This window comes from Psammomys obesus, unplaced genomic scaffold (genome assembly GCF_907164565.1).
Source record: "Psammomys obesus unplaced genomic scaffold, mPsaObe1.curated_primary_1811, whole genome shotgun sequence".
Classification (NCBI taxonomy): Eukaryota; Metazoa; Chordata; class Mammalia; order Rodentia; family Muridae; genus Psammomys; species Psammomys obesus.
The window spans coordinates 40,999,070-41,019,496 of NW_026585644.1; positions in this window are offsets into that span (position 1 = coordinate 40,999,070).

Consider the following 20,427-nt stretch of genomic DNA (forward strand, 5'->3'; position numbering starts at 1 on the left):
AAATTTCCTATCAATATATTCTCTTATTTTTTGCAGCTCATAAAAAAAATCTCTCAAGTTCAATTTTACCACAATGTAATCTAACGTGTCTGTACAAGTTTCTCAAAGTCACAGAAAAAATTGTTATATATTTCTGTCAATTTATAATTTTAATATTGTATATAAAAACACAATTGACATATTTTTTTAAGAAAGATTCACATTTTGTTTCATAAATATTCTAAAATTTTACTTTATGGCCAACAAAAGTTGTACCATGCCTTCCTTTATAAGGAGAGTCCACGGCCAGGGTCTGTTTTCACATGAGGACTGATGCAAAGGCATTGGTAAGATAGATGGCTTATCCATTAAAGAACCTGAGCAAACCAGAAACCACACTCTCAGATATAAGTACATGCCAGGTTGCCTTGGTACAACCCTGAAGCTCCAGCCTCAGAAGGCTGAAACAGCAGAATGCGCAGAGCAAGCTGGCTATCAATACTAGCCAGGTAGAAACACTCTAGGTTTGAGTAAGTATCTATGACTCAAATAATAAAAGAACAAAACTATGGAGAAAGATTATAAGTATGTTTCTTAGGTTCCTACTCTCAGGCCCACTCTTACGAATGTATATGCCTGAATATTCACACATGTGCACCCGCTGACATGTGAACACACAAATACACAACCTTCACTTATCCACACACAAGAAGAAAGATTTTCACTTTTTTCTGAGGTTAGTGAGTTTATTTTGTAGAGTTATTTACTTTCATACACTGCATTCTATATTTCTAAACTATTTTTAAATGAATATAGAAATATGTGTTCTTTAAAAAGTTAAAGCTTTTGTCTAATGAGTTTTAAGCATTGCTTTGTTTTGTTTTATTTTTGAGACAGGATCACACTCTCTTGCAATCCAGCTGTTGTCATCTGCCAAGTGCTGGAATCATAAGCATGAGACTCCGTACCGGGGAAGGTTATTATTTTAAATGAAATAGCTAACACTGGATAGTGAGGAGTTAGAGTCTTACAATAGTCTAATTTTATTGTTTAATTGTGGTTTTCTTTTTTTATTATTTTTTATTTTTCTTTTTATTATTATTATCATTATTAATTACACTTTATTCATTTTGTATCCTCCCATAAGCCCCTCCCTCCTTCCCTGTGGGGAGGAGCATACATGAAGAAAGGGGAGGTAGGGTGGTTTTCTTTTTTACCACTGTTTTAGTTTGTTTCCTGTTGCTGACCAAATCATCTGGGGGGGGGGGGTGTGTCTCTGACTTTCCTTATGCTTCCACAACACGCTCCATCATTGAAGAAAATCAGTACCAACTATAACTGCAGCTCCAGGGGAACCCCACACCGCTCGCTTTCATAAGCAACAGCACACACATGCCTATACTCATCCAGACCCATCCAGCACACATATAAATAAAAATAAAATAAATCTTTAAAATGTATCTATTTAGACCAAGTGAGAAATAAGAGGGAGTACATTATAATCAGAAGATGAAGTGGGATACATTTAATAAAGCATTTGAAAGAAATTCTTGTTCTTTGACAGTATCTTGTGCTGTAACAGCTGAGACCTGTGGGATCCAAGAAAAACAGGCATTTACTGCTGTCAGTGCTATGAAAATATACTGACGATAGATCAGTGAAAACAGGTGAAGAACTGGGGCTGAAGAAGACGCTTCTGCAGGATTTACTGTTCTTTCAGAGGACTTAGGTCTGGTTCCTACCATTTATATCAGGGTGCTTAAAATAGCATTTAGAAACAGTTCTAGGGAATCCAATGCTCCTTGCCCTCTATACCTGCATGCATGTAGAATCCAAACACACACACGCGCACACACTCAAACACAAGTAAATAAACGAGCTTTTAAAAAATAGTGACTTTATAAAAATGCTTATTAACCACTATGTTTTTGAATACTGATATTTATATTATACAATCACTCTTTGTGAAACTGTGTATTTTTAGTCAGCAAAACTTCCATGGAATTTTATGATTATAATATAACCTTCTTTTAAACAAGGAATTAGAAAACATCTGAAAAGATGTTTGTAAAGCAGTGTGAATGCTTTTTGCTTGCAACAAATCATTTGCAAAGGCTATGCTGTTTTGTTTTGTTTTGTTTTGTTTTATTTTCTTCATCAATAGAAACTTTTCATATCCTATGAAAATACTTAAGTCAGAAAAGTTTAAAACATTTATTGGGCATTTTCAAATTTTCTAAAAAATAAAGAGAACTGAGCATCTTAAAGACTCCTAGGCATATATCCAAAAGAGTCTCAAGTACACAAAAAGGACATTTGCTCAACCATGTTTGTTGCAGCTTTATTTGTAATAGCCAGAAGCTGGAAACAGCCCAGATGCCCCTCAACTGAAGAATGGATGCAGAAATTATGGTACATCTATACAATGGAGTATTACTCAGCAATGAAAAATAAGGAAATCATGTAATTTGCAGGTAAATGGTGGGACCTGGAAAGGATCATCCTGAGTGAGTTGTCCCAGAAGCAAAAAGACACACACGGTATATACTCACTCATATAAACATACAACATAGGATAAACCCGCTAAAATCTGTACATCTAAACAAACTAAGCAAAAGAGAGGACCCTAACTAAAATGCTCAATCCCCATCCTGAAAGGCAAAGAGGATGGACATCAGAAGAAGAAGCAAACAGGAAACAACCTAGGAACCTGCCACAGAGGGCCTCTGAAAGCCTCTGCTCTGCAGACTATCAAAGCAGATGCTGAGCCTGATGGCCAACTGTTGGGCAGAGTGAATGGAATTTTATGTAAGAAGTGGGAAATAGTAAGAGCTGGAGGGGACGGGAACTCCACAAGGAGAGCAACAGAACAAGATAATTTGAACACAGGGAACTTCCCAGAGACTCATACTCCAACCAAGGACTATTCATGGAGATAACCTAGAATCCCTGCACAGATGTAGCCCATGGCAGTTCCGTTTCCAAGTGGGTTCCATAGTAATGGGAAGAGGGGCTGCCTCTGGCATAATCTGATTGGCCTGCTCTTTGATCACCTCCCCCTGAGGGGGGAGCAGCCTTACCAGGCCACAGAAGATGACAATGCAGCCACTTTTGATGAGAACTGATAGTCTAAGATCAGAAAGTAGGAGAGGAGAACCTCCCCTACCAGTGGACTTGGGGACAGGCATGCATGCAGAAAGGGGTGGAACGGTGGGATTGGGAGGGGAGGAGGGAGGAGCTTATGGGAGGGTACAAAATGAATAAAGAGTAATTAATAATAATAATAAAATATTAAAAAAGATGCTCGCAATGCTATTTTGTTCATAAACACAATAAATCTTAATATGGTATTTCAAATGTCATTGTACTACCCAAGGACTGGATTGACTTTTCCAATAATTGGAGTAAAATCTTAAAATGGCAGTCACAGAAATTCCATCTTTAGTCACATGCTGTTTTCAAAATTCATCAGTCATCTTGGTATTTCCCCTTTCATTTCTTTCCTTTTCTTAACCCTACTTAACACAACGCATTTATGCGTAAAAATATTAATTATGTAATTCACTAAAAATTGTTAAACTTAGGTTTTATGCAGTCAGTTAAGTGCAAACTCTTTCCCTTTATTTTTTCTATTAAAAAATACAAATAAATTTTAAAAGTGTCTCAGAGTTGCAGTCATTTTTATAGTCCTACAAGTCACACACTTTCTACTTATATTTTGGATGCTTTTTTTTTCCTAATGATCAGATATTTGTTTACATAGTGGCCTCTCCTCCCTGCCCCAAACTTTTCTGCTCCATTTCCCCCCTTTTCTACTTTACATCACTGTGTTCTTTCTACTCTCTTATTCTGGTTAATTTTGGGCAAGCAAAAAGGTCAGCAGGGAAGAAGAAACACCTGCTGAAAATTGTCTGCATGAGACTGGCTTACAAGCATTACTGTGGGTCATTTTTAGGTTAATGATAGTTTGGAAAGGTTTCCTCCACTGTCAGTGGTGCTACTCCTGGGAAGGCAGTCTTTAGTCTGCGGTCGTGTATTTGAGCAACATGAGCAAGCCATGTGAAACAAGACACTGTGCAAGTTTCCTTAGTGGCCTCTATTCTGTTCCTGTCTCCAGGTTTCTACTTGAATTTCCTGTCCGGACTTTCTTCAGCAATGAACTGTGATGCAGAAGGGCAAGTCAACTGAACCCTTTCTTCACTCAGATTGTTTTAGACCAGAGCATTCATCACAGCAAGGGAAAACAAACTAGGACACTCCTTTTGAAAGCCCTTCCCCCTCACTCAGTTCCTTACTAGTTTTTCAAAATGTGTGGGCATTTCAAATAAACACAACTCTAAAGATTCTACACTGCCATGAGCAAAGACAAACATCATGTGTTTTCTCTTGCTCATGGGTGTTGGCTTAAACTCGTATGATTCTGAGTGGAGGACTGGAAGGCTTGTTAAAAGTGGGACCACATCCAGGGATAACACAAAACACTTTTTGAAAAAGTCAGATGTAATACTTTGACTAGATAACTTCTTAACAAGCATATATACATACACGGGGGTAGGGAGAGGGTGGTAAATGAACTAGAAACCACTACACATATATCACAGACTAACAAATAAAACCCCTAATGCCTGAAATAGGTTTAAATTCTACTAGTGTTTATTACCCGACGAGATCCTATAGACTCTCATATATTATAGGTTATTGAGAGTGATTTTTTTTTAGCCTCCAGAATTTTATGATAAAACACTATTACTGAAGGTACCACACACTTTAGTTATGAGTCATAGAGCATGAAGAAATCAATTTAGTTTTTTCTTTTTTAATTTTAACTTTAATTTTAATCACAGTTTATTCCCTTTGTATCCCAGATGTAGTCCCTTCCCTCATTCCTTCCCAATCCTACCCTCTGTCCCTCATCTCCTCCCATGCCCCTCTCCAAGTGCACTGATAAGGGATAAGGGAGGTCCTCCTCCCCTTCCATCTGACCCTAGCCTATCAGGACTGGCTGCATTGTCTTCCTCTGTGGCCTGGTAAGACTGCTCCCCTCACCAGGAGGAGATCATCAAAGAGCCAGCCACTGAGTTCATGTCCCTTACTAGGGAACACACATCTGGAGAAGAGCTGCAAAGGGCTAAATCTGTGCAGGGGTTCTAGCTGATTTCCATGCATGGTCCTTGTTGGAGTATCAGTCTCAAAAAAGACCCTTGGGCCCAGAATTTTTGGTTCTGTTGCTCTCCTTGTGGAGCTCCTGTCAACTCCAAGTCTTTCATCTCCCCCTTTTTTCAAAAGATTTCCTGCACTCTGAAAAAAGTTTGACTATGAGTCTCAGCATCTGCTTTGATATCCTGCCAGATAGAGTTTTTCAGAAGCCCTCTGTGATAGGCTCCTGTCCTGTTCCCTGTTTTTTTCATCTTCTGATGTCCATCTATCTCATTTGCCTTCCTAAATGGAGATTGAGATTTTGACCCAAAGTTTTATTCCTCCTGGCTAGATTTCATAGAGTTTCAAGATGCTATGCACACTATCATATGAGTGAATCAATCTTCAGTGTAAACCTTGTGAGCTACAATAAGATCCAACCTAGAAAGGTACGGTACCAAGTGCAGAAGTGGCATGAAAATCATGGAGCAACCAAGCATTTTGTAAATGGTCAATCCAGAGATATCACAGCATGAGGCAGGGTGAACACTAAGTCCCACCCCAGCAGAGGAGCCTTTCCCTTAATTGACACTGGCTTGGAAAAGGGAGGTTAATTTTCTTTAAGAACATGACTCCAGGTAGGAGAAAGATGCTCCAGTAGGTGACTACACACTTAAGAATATAAAGCCCTTATTGTGTACTTGAGACTCTTTTGGGTATATGCCTAGGAGTGGTATAGCTGGATCTTGAGGAAGCGCTATTTCTAGTTGTCTGAGAAAGCGCCGGATTGATTTCCAGAGTGGTTGTACGAAGTGTGTAGCAGCCTTATTTGTAATAGCCAGAAGCTGGAAACAGCCCAGATGCCCCTCAGTGGAGGAATGGATGCACAAATTGTGGTATATCTACACAATGGAATATTACTCAGCAATAAAAAACAAGGAAATCATGAAATCTGCAGGTAAATGGTGGGACCTGGAAAGGATCATACTGAGTGAGCTATCCCAGAAACAGAAAGATGCACATGGTATATAATCACTCATATAGACATATAATATAGGGTAAACCTACTAAAATCTGTACCCCTAAAGAAACTAATAAAGAGGGAGGACTCTTGCTAAAATGCTCAATTCCTATCCAGAAAGGCAAAGAGGATGGACATCAGAAGAAGGAGAAAAGAGCGAACAAGTCAGAAGCCTGACACAGAGGACCTCTGAAAGGCTCTGCCCTGCAGACTATCAATGCAGATGCTGAGACTTATGGCCAATCGTTGGGCAGAGTGCAGGGAATCTTAGGAAAGAAGTGGGAAACAGTAAGATTTGGAGAGGACAGGTACTCCACAAGGAGAACAACAGAACCAAAAAAGCTGAGCACAGGTGTCTTTCCAGAGACTGATACTCCAACCAAGGACTATGCATGGAGATAACCTAAGACCCCTGCACAGATGTAGCTCATGGCAGTTCAGTATCCAAGTGGGTTCCATTCTAATAGGAACAAGGACTGCCTCTGACATGAACTGACTGGCCTCCCCTGAGGGGGAAGCAGCATTACCAGGCCACAGAAGAAGATACTGTAGCCATTCCTGATGAGACCTAATTAACTAGGATTTGCTGAAGGTGTTAATCAGCTGTAGAAGTTCCCTGGTAGAATTTTTGGGGTCACTCAGGTATACTGTCATATCATCTGCAAATAGTGATACTTTGATTTCTTCCTTTCCAGGCTGTATCCGCTTGATCTCCTTCAATTCTCTTATTGCTCTAGCAAGGACTTCAAGAGCAGTGTTGAAGAGATATGGAGAGAGTGGGCAGCCTTCCCTTGTCCCTGATTTCAGTGGGATTACTTTAAGTTTCTCTCCATTGAGTTTGATGTTGGCTATAGGCTTGCTGTATATTGCCTTTACTATGTTCATGTGTGTGCCATGTATCGCTGATCTCTCCAAGACTTTAAACATAAATGGATGTTGGATTTTGTCAAATGCCTTTTCAGCATCTAAGGAGATGATCATGTGGTTTTTCTCCTTCATTTTGTTTATGTGGTGGGTCACATTGATGGATTTCCGTATATTGAACCACCCCTGCTTGCCTGGGATGAAGCCTACTTGGTCGTAGTGGATAATATCTTTGATGTGTTCTTGGATTCGTTTTGCAAGTATTTTGTTGAGTATTTTTGCATCGATGTTCATGAGAGAGATTGGCATGAAATTCTCCTTCTTTGTTGCGTCTTTGTGAGGTTTAGGTACCAAGGTGACTGTGGCTTCATAGAATGAGTTTGGTAGTGTTTCTTCTGTTTCTATTTTATGGAATATTTTGGAGAGTATTGGTGTTAGCTCTTCTTCGATGGTCTGGTACAATTCTGCGCTGAAACCATCTGGCCCTGGGCTCTTTTTGGATGGAAGACGTTTGATGACAGCTTCTATTTCCTTAGGAGATATACGATTATTTAATTGGTTTACCTGGTCTTGATTCAGTTTTGGCATGTAGAATCAGTCAAGAAAATTGTCCATTTAATTTAGATTTTCAAATTTTGTGGCATATAGACTTTGGAAGTAAGACCTAATGATTGTTTGGATTTCCTCAGTGTCTGTTTTTATGTCCCCTTTTCATTTCTGATTTTGTTGATTTGGATAGTGTCTCTCTGCCGTTTAGTTAGTTTGGATAAGTGTTTGTCTATCTTGTTGATTTTTTCAAAGAACCAGCTCTTGGTTTCATTGATTCTTTGAATTGTTTTATTTGTTTATAATTTATTGATTTCAGCCCTGAGTTTGATTATTTCAAGCCATCTACTCCTCTTTGGTGTGTCTGCTTCTTCTTCTTCTTCTTCTTCTTCTTCTTCTTCTTCTTCTTCTTCTTCTTCTTCTTTTGTTTGTTTGTTTGTTTCTAGGACTTTTAAGTGAGCCATTAAGTTGCTTGCATGAGATTTTTCGAATTTCTAGTGCTATGAATGTTACCCTTAGCACTGCTTTCATTGTGCCCCATAAATTTGGGTATGTTGTGCCTTCATTTTTCATTGAATTCTAGGAAGTCTTTAATTTCTTTCTTTATTTCTTCTCTGACCTACCTGTCATTTAGTAGCAAGTTGTTCAGTTTCCATGTGTGTGTAGGCCTTTTGATATTTTTGTCATTGAGGTCCAGCTTTAGTCAATGATGATCAGATAGGATACAAGGGATTATTTCAAACTTCTTGTATCTGTTGAGTCTTGCTGTGTGACCAACTATATGGTCTATTTTGGAGAAGGTTCCATGAGGTGCTGAGAAGAAGGTAAATTCTTTTGTGTTTGGCTGAAAGGTTCTGTAGTTGTTTTTGAGGTCCATTTGATTCATGACCTTTGTCAGAGTTATTGTTTCTTTGTTTAATTTCTGTTTTGTTGACCGGTCCTTTGTTGAGAGTGGGGTGTTGAAGTCTCCCACTATTAATGTGTGGGGTTTTATGTGTGGTTTAAGTTTTATTAAAGTTTCTTTTACAAATATGGGTGCCCTTGAATTTGGGGCATAGATGTTCAGGATTGTGATATCTTCCTGGTGGATTTTTCCCTTGATGAGTATGAAGTGTTCTTCCCCATCTCTTTTTATTAATTTTGGTTGAAAGTCTATTTTATCAGATATTAGAATGGCTACTCCTGCTTGCTTCTTGGGTCCATTTGCTTGCAAAACCATCTTCCAGCCCTTTACTCTCAGGTAATGTCTAACTTTGTGATTTAGGTGTGTTTCTTGTATGCAACAGATTGCTGGGTTTTGTTTACGTATCCATTCTGTTAATCTGTGTCTTTTTATTGGAGAATTGAGTCCATTGATGTTGACAGAGTAATGACCAGTGGCTGTTAGATCCTTTGATATTGATGTTGGCTATGGTAGTGTGTTTGTGTGTTTAGCTACTTTTTGTTTTACTGCAGTGAGGTTATTTGTTTCCTGTGTTTTCTTGAAAGTAGTTTTCTTGGGTTGTATTTTTCCTTCTAGTATCTTCTGTAATGCTGGATTTCTGTGTAGGTATTGTTGAAATTTGTTTTTGTCATTGAATATCTTGTTTTCTCCATCTATGAGGGCTGAGAGTTTTGCTGGGTACAGTAGCCTAGGCTGACATCTGTGTTTTCTTAGGGTCTGCATGATATTCATCCAGGCTCTTCTGGCTTTCATAGTTTCTGTTGAGAAGTCAGGTGTGATTCTGATGGGTTTACCATTATATGTTACTTGGCCTTCTTCCCTTGCAGCTTTTAGTATTTTTTTCTTTGTTCTGTATACTTACTGTTTTGATTATTATTTGACGGGAGGATTTTCTTTTCAGGTGTAATTTATTAGGTGTTCTGTAGGCCTCTTTTATTCTTATAGGCCTCCCCTTTAAGTTGGGGAAATTTTCTTCAATTATTTTTTGAAAATATTTTCTGGGCCCTGGAGCAGGGAATCTTGTTTTTCCTCTATTCCTATTATTCTTATGTTTTGTCTTTTTATGTTGTCTTGGATTTCTTGGATGGTTTGTGTCAGGAAATTTTTTTATTATTAATTATAGTTTATTCACTTTGTATCCCCCATAAGCTCCTCCCTTCTCCCCTCCTGGTCCCACCCTCCCTCCCCCTTCTTCACGCATGCCCTTTCTCAAGTTCACTGATAAGGGAGGTCCTCCTCTCCTTCCTTCTGATCTTAGTCTATCAGATCACATCAGGAATGGCTGCATTGTCATCTTCTGTGGCCTGGTAAGGCTGCTCCCCCCTCAGGGTGAGGTGATCAAAGAGCAGGCCAATCAGTTTATGTCAGAGGCAGTCCCTCTTCCCATTACTATGTAACCCACTTGGACACTACACTGCCATGGACTGTATCTGTGCAGGGGATCTAGGTTATCTCCATGCATGGTACTTGGTTGGAGTATGAGTCTCTGAGAAGACCCCTGTCAGGAATTTTTTAGATTTATTATTTTCTTTGATGGATACATCTATTTCTTCCATTGTATCTTCCACATCTGAGATTCTTTCTTTCATCTCTTGTAGTCTGTTGGTTATGTTTACCTCTGTAGTTCCTTTTTACTTTCCTAGGTTCTCACTCTCCATGATTTCCTCCATTTGTGTTTTCTTTAATTTTTCTAATTCTATCTTCAGAACTTGAACTGTTTTGTTGATTTCCTTCACCTATCTGAGTGTATTTTCCTGTTTTTCCTTCAATTCCTTCAGCTGTTTGTTTGAACATTCCTCTGTTTCTTTTATTTCTTTCAGTGATTTAACCATTTTCTCTCTGAATGCGACAAACTGTTTGGCTTCATCTTCCTGTATTTTTTTACAGATGACCATAATCTGTTTTATTATATCTTCCCCTAATTCTTTACACATTTTATTTGCTTCCTCCATTAACCTCTTCATAAGCATAGATGTAAGGTCGTCTTCTTGATTTTCACTTATGTTAGGGTGTCCAGGGCTACTTGCTCTAGGATAACTGGGTTCTGGGGATGCCATATTGCTTTGCATTTTGTTGGTTGTGCTTTTTCGCTGGCCTCTACCCATCTCTCTGTCTCAGGTGTTGTCTGTTAATTTCTGGTGCCTGCTGGGTCCTGGGGTGGGGAGAATCCACTTGGTGGGGTTTTGAAGTTCTCCTCTGCTTTTTGGATATGGTCAACTGAATGGTGGTGCTTCTCAGGAATTGTCACAGTTCACTTCAGGTGTATGGACCTGTGTGGTAATTGTGGTGTTCAGGAAGGCTCTCCTCTCATCAGGAGAGGTCCTGGTGTTGGCTGCCCTGCTGCTGGGTTTCTTGCTCTGAATTTAGTGAGCAGCATCTGTTGCTCTTAAGGTGTAATTGTTGGGTGCAGCCCTCTTGAAGAACAAGGAATTCCCACAGTTTTGTCAGTTTAGCTAGGCATAACTCGTTGATCCTTGGAGGAGTATCTGAGGGCTGCTGTAATGGCTTTCTGGCTTTTGTAGGTATGAGGATGCAATGCCCTAGTGGTGCTCAATAATGATGGGTGAGCACAGCACTCCTGCCTGCAGTAGAAGGCTAGAGCCTAGAGTCTGCACGAATCCAGAAAGTCTTTTGGTGCTGAGTGTCCTGAGCGTTGGATCTCATGATCTCCCCTGCTGTGGGGTTTCCTTCTGACAGAGACTCCCAGTCTTTGCTTTCGGAACAGCCTCTCCATCTGTGATGGTAAGTAGAACCCACAGGCACAGACTTTAGTGGCTCCACCTTTTTGCCTTTTTGGGGATTTGGTGCCTGGGCATCTGCCAAAACGAGGTAATTTTTCCGAGACCTTTGTGGGGTGCTGGTATCGGCTGAGTGCTCTGAGATCAGATCAACCGTTTCCCTCCCTGTGGGTTTGCACCAGATAGAGAAACTCAGTCTCTGGTGCCCTAGGGCCCACAGTTTTATCTGGGGCAGCGTGTCAGGCGCACAGGCAGGACTCTGTGCTCGCACCTGGATTCCCGGCTCTGGCTCTGGGCTGGCTCCTGGGCACCCACTGAACCCCGTGTCTTTTCCAGGGGATGTCTGGGTGACCAAAGCTGGTCCCAATAATTTCCTGCACTGCAGGGTTATCTCTCGACTGGAAATCGCAGTCTCTGATGTTGTGGTGCCCACAGTTCAGTCTGGGACAGTGACCAGAGCACACTGGCCTGTGACTCTGCTGACAACCAAGCACCTGGTGGAACCAGGATTCTTCCGCGGTTTACCCGGGTGAGTTAAAGTTGATTCATCCCCCACCGTGGGGTATCCTCTCACCTGGGAAACACAATCACTTGTGTTTTAGGGCCGTGAGTTCTGACTGCTGGTCACTGTGGCAATCCTGCTGTGCTGCTGGTCAGAACGACAGTCATCCCAGGTACCGCCATCTTGCCGAATCCCGAGAGCACTCTTAAAGAAAAATGGCCTTCCCTTTCTCAGCCTCCACTGATTGTTAGTAGAACTTCATTGAGGGCTGAAACCTTGTGAAAGTTTCCCTCCTATGTTGATATGTTGGCTGATGGTATCATTAAATTGGTCTTGTTTAGGCAACCATATAAGTGTAATTTCATGGATGCAATTCTTTATCAAACATTGAAACACAGGGTGGGATTGGGAAGGAATGAGGAAGGGGGCTACAGATGTGATACAAAGTAAATAAACTGGGATTAATATAAAAAATAAAAATAAAAACTTGAAAAAAATCTTGTAGTAGCATGCATCAAGGTTCTCGGCACTTAAAATATTTCTGCCTCTTTACCTCAATGTAAGCTCAGTTTTAGTTGTAGGGACTGCATCATTTATAAATAATTTGGAGTTGAACACACCATCATTACTTACTTTCTGCATTTTGACCAATTTTGGATCTCTGTAATTATATCCATCTGCTGCAAAAGAAGCATCATTGATGAGGGATGAGGGCCACTATGCTTATCTCTAAGTATAAGGATAAAAATTTATAAAATATTTAAAATTATAGTGGTTCAGTAAAATGGCAAAGGTAGATTCTCCTCTTTGGTATATGACTTCACCAGGCCCAGGCAGTTGGCTAGGTTTACCATACCAAATATTAATTTCTTCCAGTGGTGAAGGAGGTAACCCTTTTTGGATACCTGTTTGTTACCCACCAAAATAAAAATGGCAGTATTATACCATTGGAAATATCTTGCTTATCCAGTCATTATTGTGGCTATAAATTTGAAAAAAACAATGGAAAGGGCCACAGGAGGAGTTGGCAGGAGAGATAGGGAGTACTGGAAATAATGCGAACAGTATCTGATATAAAATTCTCAAAAAAATATTAAAAGTTAAATAAAAATAAGAAAGACTGCCTACAGATTGGCAGAATCTTCACCAACCCTTTATCTGACAGAGGACTAATATCCAGTGTATATAAAAAACTAAAGAAATTGAAAAGCAGCAAACCAAGTAATCCAATTAAAAAATGAGGAACAGAGCTAAACAGAGAACTCTCTGTAGAGGAATATCGAATGGCAGAGAAACACTTAAGGAAATGTTTAATGTCATTAGCCATTAGGGAAATGCAAATCAAAACAACCCGGAGATTTCACCTTGTACCCATCAGAATGGTCAAGATGAAAAACTCCAGTGATAACACATGCTAGAGAGGTTGTGGAGAAAGGGGAACCCTCCTCCACTGCTGGTGGGAATGTACACTTTTACAACCACTCTGGAAAGCAATCTAGTGATTTCTCAGACAACTAGGAATAGCTCTTCTTCAAGATCCAGCCATACCACGCCTAGGCATATATCCAAATGAGGCTCAAGTACACAATAAGGACATTTGCTCAACCATGTTTGTAGCAGCTTTATTTGTAATAGCCAGAAGCTGGAAACAGCCCAGATGCCCCTCAACTGAAGAGTGGATGCAGAAATTGTGGTATATCTACACAATAGAGTATTACTCAGCAATGAAAAATAAGGAAATCATGAAATTTGCAGGTAAATGGTGGGACCTGGAAAGGATCATCCTGAGTGAGCTGTCCCAGAATCAGAAAGACACACATGGTATATACTCACTCATATAGACATATAACATAGGATAAACCTACTAAAATCTGTACATCTAAAGAAACTAATCAAGAGAGAGGACCCTGACTAAAACGCTCAATCTCCATCCCGAAAGGCAAAGAGGATGGACATCAGAAGAAGAAGAAAACAGGAAACAACCTAGGAACCTGCTACAAAAGACCTCTGAAAGGCTCTGCCCTGCAGACTATCAAAGCAGATGCTGAGACTTATGGCCAACTGTTGGACAGAGTGCATAGAATCTTATGTAAGAAGTGGGAAATAGTAAGATCTGGAGAGGACAGGTACTCCACAAGGAGAGCAACAGAACCAGAAAATTTGAACACAGGGGTCTTCCCAGAGACTTATACTCCAAGTACCAGGCATGGAGATAACCTAGAACCCATGCACAGATGTAGCCCATGGCAGTTTAGTGTCCAAGTGGGTTCCATAGTAATGGGAAGAGGGATTGCCTCTGACATAATCTGATTGGCCTGCTCTTTGATCACCTCCCCCTGAGGGAGGAGCAGCCTTACCAGGCCACAGAAGATGACAATGCAGCCATTCCTGATGTGATCTTTTAGACTAAGATCAGAGGAAAGGAGAGAAGGACCTCCCCTATCAGTGGACTTGGGGAGGAGCATGTGTGAAGAAGGGGGAGGGAGGAGCTTATGGGGGATACAAAGTGAGTAAACTGTAATTAAGAAAATGAAATTAAATTTAAAAAAATGTTAAATGAAAAACTCCCATTATTAAATTATCTTCTTGTGGGAAATAAATGGCTATAGGCTGAAATTACAACAGCCTCCTAAAGCACATTTTTTTTGCTAGATTCTTAGACACAAACCTCATTGTGAGCACTATTTTGGTAGTATCTGTTTCACAAGCCTGTTACCTAAACAGTTACTTGACAACAGAAGGGCTCTTCTCTTGGTTTGATGAAAAGTCCTTATTTTTTTGAAACTCTTATATTTTGTCTTTGAACCTATAATTTGGAAGCAAAGTCTGTTGGGAAGAAAATGAAATGTTTTATTTCTTTTTCCTGAGCTTATGCCCTGTTGAATAGAAGAGATGTTAGCAAACATCCTCACCTGGAATCTGATCTTAGAGAAAACACTCTTTGTCACCATTGAAGGTGATATAATTAAGGCTTTAGGCTTTTCATACAGGTAAAAAAAAAAGGCATTTTGTTAAAAGTCTTGTGGGTTACACTGTGTCATTTTTTTTTTTTTTTTTGGTATTCTGTGTCAAAGGTGGAGGATATTTGAGACTAGAGGCAGTATTGGATGAGGAGTTTCATACTGAAAAAAATCTTAAGAGATCATTGTGTGTAGCAATAAAAATGGAAATTACATTGTTTATAAATAAGACTCAGTATCTTGGAAATATGTATTTTTCCCCTTGAAGTTCAATTTTATCCACCAAAATCACAAGATTTTGAAATCTTTAAAATTATTTTACAATTCATACCAAGCTTTACAAAATTCCCAATAACCAAATTCATGTCTGATTAAGAAGATAAACAAGTTCACCCCACAGCATCCAAGGACTTACCTGAAACTATGATAGATAAATGATACTCTCCTTGAAATATTGTCATTTAACAGAAGACACAGACACCAAAGATTTTCTTATGATAAGTAAAAATACTATGTGTAAATAAGGACAATATTAAAAATAATTAAGGTTACTGACAAAAATTATCCATTCTACAAAATATCATAATCCAACTTCCAACTATCTATAAAAACTATTCCATATTACTGAATATTCGTGAGAAGCAAAGTAGCAAAATAAAATTTAGAGCATGCCTGAAAGTATAATAACATTTTCAATAAGAAAATGATTGTAAACTAGAGTATTTAAGTTTTTACCAATGAAAGGATGTAGGCAATGCTATTCTTTAATAGTAAGTTTAAGGGGGGGAAGCAGTTATATTAAAGAAAAAGTGTGCTCTACCCACACAAAGCTATAAGACCAATGCACAACACGCTACAAAACTGAATTACAATATGAACAAACACAATATTCAAATATTAAACTATTCACTCATGTGAAGATCATTTTCTTATAGAAAAACCAGGCTCTTATTTTGTAGCTAGTTTTGTGTAACTTTAAAAAATGCTGTCTCTCAACAAGGTCTGACACTGATCTTCATACTTGTTAGGAAGTGCGATGTAGATGGTGGGAGTCCCATTTGGAATGTGTGTCTGAACACAGACACATACTAAATTCTTAGCTTGCACGCAGCTAAGCAGAGAGATGTTCTACAGTTTTGCGTCAACAGCTCTTTCCATAAAGCTTAAAGTCAAATGGCTTTTCATAGCACTGTTCTTCACAGTAATAAAAATGGCAAGTTAGAACCCATAATCTTTGACTTTCATAAATCAAACAAGATCAGACTTTTATAAAGATTCAAAAACTCGTCCAACATAATAAACTGTTGGGGAAATAGCTTAGTAGTAGATAATATGCCCAGGCTGCATAAGATCGTGGATTCTGGCCTAGTACTATAAAGTAGGATTAAGTGATGATGATTGGTGATGTTGATGGTGATGATGATAGCAATAGATTGTGAATGCATGTAATAAAATATGAGTATGGTAGAGATAAATTGATATTCTGCATTTATACAAGAAAGAGACTATTTAATGAGGCCATGCAGTTAGTAAGTCATCTCAATAAGCCAAAGTAAATTAAATATGAACCTGTCCTAAATAATATCTCAGTTGGTAAGTGTGATACAAGGTAGAGGCCAGCATACTGATTCAGGTTGCTCAAGAAGGACCCATGAAGGACAGCACCCTACCTCTACTATTTGTTTGCCTGACATTCTACTTGACCCTGGGCTTTTGATAGCCAGTCCTACCAACTTCACTTCACTGCTGTCTATAGAACTGTACTCCCTGTTGGATTCCTACTGCATCTGACCCATCCTTGTCATGTCCTTCTCTAAACTACTCCCCCATTCATGCTGCCCTGGAAACAACAGAAATGAACTTGGAGAAATCCTCAAGTTATGTCTACTTCTATAACCTCAGTATATGATGAGTCAATTGGCAAAGTTCTAGATGAACATAAAGTGATCACTGGGAAAGAACCTGGCAACTTGATTTTGTAACAGAGCCCTGACTTCATTAAAATATGGGTGTGTATTTCACTATTAAAGAGCACCGTTGATAATTAGCTTATATTATAGACATATCTATCAATGTAGCTAATTAAACACAGCTTCCTTGTTTTGTAACTGTAGCAGTTTCTCATATATATTGGAATTACTATGTGAAGTTACTAAAGAAATAAATTACATGAGTGTAAGTAATTAAAGCTCTTAGTAGCCTGTCATTTAAAAAATAATGTTGTGTAGCTTGTCCACATGATGTAGAATTCAGGAATCTTTTAGAATTGTTGCTTCTCCAGCTAAAGTTTCCCAAAGTTTTGCTTGATTAATTAACACAGCAGTAATATAAACAACAAACTTATATTTGCTAAGATGAGGATGAATTTTCAATTACCAAGAAAATGAAAAGTTTTGATTCCTGGCAAATTGCTTTCTTTCCTTCTTTACCCCCTTTTTAAAAGAATTATCCAAATGACAAAGAATTATTAAAAAACTATACATAATTCATAATGGACACTTTATAGCATCACAAAAAAATCCAGTTACTCTGTTTACATGCCTATGATTAAATTTAAAATCGTTGAGTGATAGTTTTGCTGTCAGAGCGCCTACTCTGGAGTCTTGGTTCTCAATGAGAGGATGCTTTACATGTTGTGCCCTTTAAAATTCAGAGCCCAGTGTGAGGTGAGGGGGTCACCTGGAACATTGCTGGCAGGAGAAATCAGTCTCCTTATCAAATTCCTTCTCAGTAGAGACCTCATGATAAAAATCCCTGGCTCATCCTTGCTGTCCTCTGCCTCCCAGTCTTGCTTTGGTATCACTTTCTCTTCCTGAACACACACAACACCCCCACCCAACAGGGGCTCTAACCAGAAACTGAGTGCAACTGCGAATGCCTAATATTAGACTTTCGTTTCCAAAGACATAATAAAAAAAAAAAAAATACTCATCTGTTTGTTCATTTTCTTTAATTAATTTAATTTTACATTTTATAATTTATTCACTTTATATTCCTATTCTAGCCCCCCCTTATCTCCACCCTGACCCACCTTCCCTCCCTCTTCATCACTTTCTCCCTCACAAGGTCCACAGAAACAGGGAGCCCTCTTCACCTACCATCTGTCCCTAGCCTATTAAGTTCCATCATGACTGCCTGATTCCTCTTCCTCTGTGGCCTGGTAAGGCTGCCCTGCAGGGGAAAGTGATCAAAGAGCAGGCAGCAGAGTCTAAGTCAGAGATCATCCCTGCTCTCCTTACTAGGAAACCCACATGGAGACTGAGCTGCCTATGGGCTACATCTGAGCAGGGGTTCTAGGTCCTCCCCATGCACGGTCCTTGCTTGGTGAATCAGTTCCTGCAGATCCTCTTGAACCAAAATTTTTTGCCTTTACTGATCTCCTTAGGGAGTTCCTGTCCTTTCCAGGTCCTTCTATCACCCTCTTCTTCCATAAGACTGCCTGTGCTCTGTCCAAAGTTTGGCTGTGTCTCAGCATCTGCTTCAATCTCCACTGGGTGGAACCTTTCAGAGGACATCTATGGTAGGCTCCAATCCTGTTCCCTTTATTCCACCGTGTCTGGTGTCTATCCTCTTTCCCCTTCTGAATGAGAGTTAAGCATCCCCTGCAGGGTCCTCCTTGTTAATTAGCTTCCTTAGGACAGTGGGTTTTAGTATGGCTATCCTATATTATATGGCTAATATCCACTTGTAAGTGAATATATACCGTAAATGTCTTTCTGCTTCTGGGTTACCTCACTCAGGATGATAGTTCCTATCATTTGCTTGCAAATTTCATGATTTCCTTGTTTTTAATTGCTGAGTAGTATTCCATTGTGTAAATTACCACAATTTCTGTATCCATTCCTTGTTTGAGGGACATCTAGGTTGTTTCCAGATTCTAGCTATTACAAATAAAGCTGCTAGAAACAGGGTTTAGTAAATGTCCTTGTATAGTTGAGCATATTTCAGATATACGCTTAGGAGTGGTAATGCTGGATCTTGACTTATCACTATTCCTAGTTTTCTGAGGAAGCTCCAGAGAGATGTCCAAAATGGCTTTAAATTTAATATTCCCACCAGCAATGGAGGAGGGTTCACTATTCTCCACATCCACCATGTGTTGTCACTTGAGTTTAGCCATTCTGAAGGGTGAAAGACGGAATCTCGGAGTCATCCTGATCTGCATTTCCCTAAAGACTAAGGACATTAAGTATTTCAATCTTTCTCTGCTATTCAGTAGTACTCTGTTGAGAATTCTCTGTTTATCTCCGTACCTCAGTATTTAATTGGATTATTTGGTTTGTTGGTGTTTCATTTCTTAAGTTTTTTATATATTTTGGATAGCAGCCCTCTGTCGGATGTACGGGTTGTGAAGATATTTTCCCAGGCTGTAGGCTGTCATTTTGTTGACAGTGTCCTTTGCTTTACAGAAAATTTTAAGTTTCAGGAGGTCCCATTTAATAATTGCTGATCTTAGAGCCTGAGCTGTGGATGCTCTGTTCAGGAAGTTGTACCAATGACTTCAAGGCTCTTCCCCACTTTATCTTCTGAAAGATTTGGTGTGTCTGGTTTTATGTTGAAGTCTTTGATCTACCTGGACATCATTTTTGTTGGAGGTTGATGAATTTGGATCTATTTGAATTTTTTCTACCTATAGACATTCAATTAGACCAGCACCATCTGTAAAAGATGTTATTTTTTCCATTGAATGTTTTTTGGCTTCTGTGTCAAAAATCAGGTGTCCATAAGAGTGTAGGTTCATTTCTAGGAGGAGTGTGGACTTATTTCTGGGTCTTCAACTCAATTCCATTGATCCAACAGGCGGTTTCTATGCCAGTACCATGCAGTATTTTTCTTACTGTTGCTCTACAGTACAGTTTGAGATCAGGAATAGAGATACCTCCAGGAGATCTTTTTTGCATTAACTACTCTGGTTTTTTTGTTGTTGTTGTTGTGGTTGTTGTTGTTCTTTAATATGAATTTGATAATTATTTTTCTCAAGTTCTGTGAGGAATTGTCTTTGATATTTTGACAGGAATTGTACAGAATCTGTACATTGCTTTTGGAAAGATGGCTATTTTACTGCATTGGTCCTATATAGCCATGAGCCATCTTCTGATATCTTTTTTAAAATCTTCCTTCACAGACTTGAAGTTATTTTCATATAAGTCTTGCACTTGCTTGGTTCGAATTAAACCAAGATACACGTGTGTGTGTGTGTGTGTGTGTGTGTGTGTGTGTGTGTGTGTGTGTTGCTATTGTGAAGGGTGTTGTTTCCTTAATTTCTTTCTCAGTGCTATTTTCTTTTGTACACAGGAGGGCTACTTAATTTTTTTTTTTTTAGTTTATTTTGTATCCAGACAATTTACTGAAGGTGTTTACCAGCTGTAGAAGTTACTTGGAAGAATCTTTTTTTTAGAAGCAATGTATTCAAAATTTATTTTTGAATACCTAGAAATAGTTCAACAGTTCTCTTCCTATATGATAAAATAATAATGCCATTACAAAATGTGACAATGTATTACTAATGAAATTTAAAATTTTGATTTAAAGGAATATAAGGGCATTTATTATTTCAAATTCAGAGTAAAAACTGAACTGGAATACCCACAGGACTTTAAGAATGTAAGTAAATATAGGTTCCATATCTGAGAATACCACATAAGAAATTAATTTCAAAATTATTGCCCAAATTGTATGATATATATGTGAACAGAATTATAGACCTTTAAATTTTTATTTATTTTTTTATTAATTAA